The sequence below is a fragment of the Rutidosis leptorrhynchoides genome, chromosome 7 (assembly GCF_046630445.1).
Source record: "Rutidosis leptorrhynchoides isolate AG116_Rl617_1_P2 chromosome 7, CSIRO_AGI_Rlap_v1, whole genome shotgun sequence".
NCBI lineage: Eukaryota > Viridiplantae > Streptophyta > Magnoliopsida > Asterales > Asteraceae > Rutidosis > Rutidosis leptorrhynchoides.
Window position 1 is genome coordinate 109207465 of NC_092339.1, and position 7141 is coordinate 109214605.

Here is a 7141-nt window from a genome sequence, read left to right on the forward strand (position 1 = left end):
TGAAGAAATGTTTTACTAAAGAAGATCTCACTATTCTGTTGAACGAAATCCAAATCAATGAAAAACTTCAATTCATTGAAGAACCCATCGAAATAATGGATCGTAAGGTTAAGAGACTTAAGCAAAACAAGATACCGATTGTTAAGGTTCGATGGAATGCTCGTAGAGGACCCGAGTTCACCTGGGAGTGTGAAGATCAGATGAAGAAGAAATACCCGCATCTATTTCCAGAAGATTCGTCAACACCTTCAACAGCTTAAAATTTCGGGACGAAATTTATTTAACGGGTAGGTACTGTAGTGACCCGAACTTTTCTATGTTTATATATATTAATTGAGATTGATATTTACATGACTAAATGTTTCCAATGTGTTAAGCAATCAAACTTGTTAAGACTTGATTAAATGAAATAAGTTTCATATAGACAATTGAAAACCCAAGTTGACCGACGATTCACGAACGTTACAAAGTTGACCGGCGAGAACGGGCTTCGTTGAATATTGTTATGTAATTAAAAAGGTAAAAGAATCTGAAACTGGCTACTTACGCACCGCGCGGGTCAGGGGCGCGCCGCGCCAAATCACGCAGACAGCTCTCTTCTTCTTTTAATTGTTTTAAATGAAGGGCAATTGGGTAATTTCACTTGGGGCCGGATTTGTGAGCCATATTAGCAGGTTTGGATCAGTTTTGGATCATTTTCACATCCATTCATCACTCTCAAACTATTTTAGAGAGAGAGAGAGATTCTAGAGAGAGATTTAGGGTTTTGGTGAAGAAGGAGGCCGAATTGATCAAAAGCTCGAGTTCTAAAGTTGTTCCTTTCGTTCCTAGCTACATTGTGGTGGTATTGGTAAGCTCAAACTCCGAATTTCATCTATTTGATTTGATATTCAAGTTAGGGTTTTGAGTTAGTTTGTGGTAAAACCCTTTTAGGTGATGAAATGGTTTTAGTGAAGCTAGTAATCAGGTTTATTGTTAATTGTTGGTGGATTTTGGGTTGGTGAACTAATTGGCCATGTTTAGAACTTGAAATTGGGTTTAATCACTTAAGTTAGTGATTTTGGAAGTATTGAAACCCATTTAAGGTTGTTTGGTTGACTAATTTTGACTTTGGGTCAAATTAGGGTTTGGTGGTGATTATGACCCAATTGGCGATTTAATGAGGTTTATAAACTTGAAATGGATTAAGTTGAAGTATAAAACCAAGTTAAATGTGTTTTGGTGTCAAAACTTGTAAATGGTGAGATTTTGACCTTATGGGTCAAAATTAGGGTTTAAGTGTCAAAATGGGTATGACACGTGTTTAACACTTGAGTTCGGGTTTATTTGGCATATTAGGACCATTCTCACTTGTGTGAGTGATTATTGGTTAGTTTGGGCGCGGTTTGTACTTGGTAGTGCATTTGGGTCAAATTGCACTAAGTGTCGAATTGGGTTGATTTGTGAATCCACTCTAAGTGTATTGTTGTAATTGTGATAATGGAATAGGTATTTTCCATTGGCGAGTTGCAGTTTACTTGGAAGCTTTCTTCAAGACTTCAAGGTGAGTGATAATATCCTATGTGCATATGTATGTGTAGGATGGGTGCGGGTCGGGTGAAGTGATTCTCGGCTATAGAGCTCACTTCACATGTAGGTGGACTTGATGGACTTTTGCATGAGTCCAATTGGCACGGTTGTGCATTTTGGTTGACCATCTTTGGCGAAGTACACGTTCGCGTGTACATTATCACGCGTGGTTGTGATGTGGTTGATATAACCCTAATGGCGAAGGGTTTAATGTTGAGAAGTGAATCGCGTGTGTATTCGGATTCACGATGACTCGTGTAGTTCGGTCATCTTATTGAGGTAGTAATCTCGTGTGGTTTCGGATTACTAAGGCTCGTGTAGTTCGGCCAACCTCGATGTTGTGAAGATAGTAATCTCGTGTGGTTTCGGATTACTAAGGCTCGTGTAGTTCGGCCAATTTTCATTGTGGTATTTGGTTCTCGGTATTGGGTTAAGGTGTTAACCTTGTTCGTTTATATTGTTATATATTAATGTATTGTTGTGTTGTAGCTAACCCTCCGGGTGTAGCTATTTGGCGTGGTTCACATCGTCGTTGGTGAACTTATATTTTTGTTGTTGTATCTTAGCTCGTGCTTAGTGTTTGTACGGTACGCCTAGACTAGCTTGCCTTTATGCTTGGTTGTTCGGTATGCGGTATTTGATATTTGTGTGGTGTATTCATTTTATACATATATATGTATGTAGTATATTATCATTCACTAAGCGTTAGCTTACCCTCTCGTTGTTGACTCTTTTTATAGATTGCATGCGGACGGTGGCTCGGGTAAGCGCGGGGACTAGAAGACTTGCATAGTTGCTTTAGAGACTTGCTTTTGGATTTATTAGGATTGGTTAGCGTATCCCCAATCGCCATGCTCGACTTTGTTTTGTATTAAAAGTCTTATGGTCGAAAATTGTATTTTGGTACTTAAGGGGTAATTTGGGTCAATGTGGGCCCCGCTTCGTAAACTTAATTTTATTAATTAAACGTGCCAGTTTTATATATATGAATTCATGGTTAAAAGCATTTGGGCTAAATATGTCGGGAACTAGTCAAACATTTTCGCATTTAAAGACTTTCCGGACAGACAAGTTTGGCGCGCCGCGCACCCCTGGTGGCGCGCAGTGCCAGGTGGCAGTTCAGCAAAAAAAAAATTTATTTTGTAAATTTAACGCGGTTTAATGTGGGTTGATTTGGGTTGTTACAAGTGGTATCAGAGCATGGTCTAAGGGATTTAGGTGACTTGAGATAGGTGCCTAGACTTAGACTTGTGTGTGCTTAAATTGTTGCGGGACTTGTAGGATTACGGGTCGAATGGGTTTAGTTAGTGCCTTGTTTATAGGATGACTAACGTTTATATTAGTAATGTGAATAATATTAATATGTGATTGTGTTGTGATAATAATTCTCGCGTGTGTTTGTATCGCGTAGAATTTTGGTTGTGTTTGTTTATATCATCGAGCGAGGCGGTCGTTGTACTAACGAGTCGATGCGACGTGTGTGCGTAATAAGAACTTGCAAACCTTATTACGGGTGCAAATCGTGTCTAACAAGTGATGTACGACGAGTGCTTAGCAAGATGGGTAGGTGTTGTGCGTGTTTACTTATACGTTCGTGATCTAATCGCTTTGCATTCCTTAGAATGGCGACGGGGAGTGGGATCGAGACGAACGATGCGGAGTTTAACGCTAGAGTTACGGCCGCCGTTGCGGAGAAAATGGGTGCGTTGGAAGAAAGAATGGAAAGGAGGTATTCCGAACTTCAAAGTAGTAGTGAAATGGAGCGTTATCTTAAGAGCTTCATGAGGACTAAACCCCCGATGTATGACGGAAAGCCGGATCCTTTGGTAAGCACAACTTGGATTTCGGACGTCGAAGGGTGTTTCCGTACTATTGATTGCCCTCCCGAGAGAAAGACGAGACTCGTTACGAGTTTGTTGCGGGGTAGGGCGAGGGATTGGTTGGATGGTAAGATTGATCTTGTCGGTGGCGAGACGTTTATGGCCTTATCGTGGGACGAGTTTAAGGAGGAATTCTTTGAGGAGTTCCGGACTTCGGCCGATTTGTGGAAATTGCGTAATGAGTTGAGAAATTTGCGACAAGGATCCATGGATTTGAGTACTCTCAAGACGACCTTTATGACGAAGGCTCGTTTTTGTCCGGAGTATTTGGGGAATGATCGTTTGTTAATGGGGGATTTCTATCGGACTTTGAATGATGACTTGAAAAGTAAAATTAGTCGGGGTCAAGCGAAATCATTTTCGGAATTATTCAACTTGGCTAGAGGTTTCGAGTCGTATTCACGATCGAAAAAGGGTGAACCTTCAAGTGAGCGAAGGGTTGTTTCTTATGGTGCTCCGAGTAAGAGGGCTAAGGGTCCGAGTGTGAGCACGAGTGGTACGCGAACGGGTATATCGGATTCTAGTGCGGCTAGATGTTACAATTGTGGTGTGAGGGGTCACAAGTCTTGGGAATGTTCGGTACCAAAGGGTGATGGTATGGTGTGCTTCAATTGCCAAATAAAAGGACATCGTAAGTCGGAATGTCCCAAGTTAGCGGGGACGGGTGCGGCAAGGAGACGTTAAGGTACGTTTCATTTTAATAAATATGCCTTTTGATTATTTATTAAATGCCGTTTGAGTTTGAGTTGTATGCCTTTGTTGTGCATGTTATGCTATGGGGGACGTTCCTAATGGAAGTACCCTATGTTGATGTTTGATTGACGGGCGAAGGGCGTAAGACTTGGTGCAACCAAGCATTCCTTAGAATTTGGGAAATGTTTCTACCAAGCCACGGAAATGGTTTTGGTGTTCGATTGTTAAGCGCTTGTTCGCTTTTGTGTTGAAGTGATGAACCATGAGGTTCGTCGGGTGATTGGAACCTTTGAGATTGAGTGTTTAAAATCTCGATGCATGTTGGTAATGGAGTCTTTATGACGCGACATTAGGTGCCTCTTTTATACCTACTAGCGTGGTGTCGACTCCGATTGTGTTGTAGTTACATTGTACTTAGGATACCGGGAGAAACCCTTAAGTACATGGGTGACTAGGTTGAAATTCAACAAACTAAGCAATTGGATGATTGCGAGGGTATGGTTTGTGAAATCGTGGTACACTTTTCGTTCGAAGTGTCTAAGGATTGTTTGAAATCCTTCGTGTGCTCAAGGTTGGAGCAAGGTGTGGTGATGGGTCGTGTGTACCCAATCGTTGGTAAAGTCTACATTTGGTAGCATTGTACGGTTGTACGAGTTGTGATATAGGAACGTGGTTCCAAGTGGGGGAGTCGCACTCCCGCATGAGGAAGTTTTAGTGTGATATTTCGAATGATGTTTTTGGTAGATCCGGAAATTTTGTCAAGACCTAGTTTTGGTCGATTTGTGGTAGAGTACGATTTCGGATAAATTGTACTTATGGTTTGGATTGGAATTACCACTGAGATGGTAATGTGGTAAATCTCGTTGAGAGATAATTGACGTGTTTGGCGAGCAAGGTGAAATCCTTCGGTTAAGGGAGGTGTGTGTCAGGTTCTCTTTTGGAGAATTATTGTTCGGTACCTATGTTTGATATAGGTGGTTCTTGCTCGATTATGGATGGTTAGTGGTCCGCTAGGGTTCATTATAGTGTAGCAGAGCGCGATGTTGCACTACTCATTGTTTGAGGCCGAAAGTGCGTATGTGATCGATGAAGCATGACCTTCGGGGTTCGCTGACTTCATCGTGGTATTGATGATTGATGAAGCATGACTTTCGGAGTCCGCTGACTTCATCATGGGATTGTTGATTAATGAAGCATGATCTTTAGGGTCCGCTGACTTCATTATGTTATGGTTGATTGATGGAGCATGATCTTTAGGGTCCGCTGACTTCATCATGGGAGTACGTGATTGGTGGAGCATGACTTTCGGGGTCCGCTGACTTCATCATGAGCATGGTGTTGAGATCGGTGAAGCATGATCTTCGGGTCCGCTGACTTCATCCGGTGTTGAGATTGGTGAAGCATGATCTTCAGATCCGCTGACTTCATCATGGTTGTGGATCGCGTGTGTTTTCGGATTCACGATGACGCGTGTGGTTTAGGTCATCTTATCAAATGGATCTCGTGTAGTTCGGATTCATGCTGACTCGTGTAGTTCGGTCATCTTATTGAGGTAGTAATCTCGTGTGGTTTCGGATTACTAAGGCTCATGTAGTTCGGCCAACCTCGATGTTGTGGAAGTGAATCTCGTGTAGTTCGGATTCACAAATGACTCGTGTGGTTTCGGTCATTGTATTGAGGAGTGAGTCTCGTGTAGTTCGGATTCACAAATGACTCGTGTAGTTCGGTCATTCCTCCGGGATAGTGACTCTCGAGTAGTTCGTATTCACTATGGCGCGTGTAGTTTGGCCATTCCCGATTGTTGTTGTGGTGAAGGTAGTGAGTCGCGTGTAGTTCGGATTCACTAGGGCGCGTGTGTTTTCGGCCAGCCTTCGTGTCGTGTGATCTATTGGTTGTTTAATACACCAATGGTAGGGTCGTAAGGACCATGTTGCGGGAACTATCGGTCGTTTTATACGTCGATGGTGGGGTCGTGAGGACCATGTTGTAGGATTAGTGAGGCGATAGCCGTGTTTCGCTCCCATGTTTGTTACGGGTGTGACGATGGTTGATTTCGTACACCTTGGGTTTTGCGTTTCCATAGTCGTTTTGGGCGCTATCGGTTCTAGCCGTTGGATTATGATGTTACGGTAGTTGCGTATTGGTCGTATGGCGCACTACAAGGGATGTTTAGTGATTGGTGTAATCCGTAAGGGTTCGTTTGGTTCGGTCTTCATCGTTTCGGGTTGTTGACCTTAGGATTGAGACCTTGTTGCTTTTGGCGTTATACTCGGTAATAGTACGCTAAGGGATTGATATCTCGGTACGAGATTAGTTGAGTTTTTCCCGATGTTAGGGAAGGAGCATAGTTTTAGTGCTCGAATTGTGGATTTGTGAAAATAGTGGGTGACGATTTTAGTTGTTTTAGGTGATTCGTTGGGAGAAATTGCTTAGGAAAGTCGGATTGGGACGTATGTTGAGGACCGTTGAGTGGGGTCCATTTGGTTAAGTGACGAGGATCACGAGGACGTGATCGAGTTTAAGTGGGGGAGAGTTGTAAGACCCGAATATTTATCTTGTATACTTGTGTACTTATGACATTCGAGAACGGGCTTCGTTGAATATTGTTATGTAATTAAAAAGGTAAAAGAATCTGAAACTGGCTACTTGCGCTCCGCGCAGGTCAGGGGCGCGCCGCGCCAAATCACGCAGACAGCTCTCTTCTTCTTTTAATTATTTTAAATGAAGGGCAATTGGGTAATTTCACTTGGGGCCAGATTTGTGAGCCATATTAGCAGGTTTGGATCAGTTTTGGATCATTTTCACATCCATTCATCACTCTCAAACTATTTTAGAGAGAGAGAGAGAGATTCTAGAGAGAGATTTAGGGTTTTGGTGAAGAAGGAGGCCGAATTGATCAAAAGCTCGAGTTCTAAAGTTGTTCCTTTCGTTCCTAGCTACGTTGTGGTGGTATTGGTAAGCTCGAACTCCGAATTTCATCTATTTGATTTGATATTCAA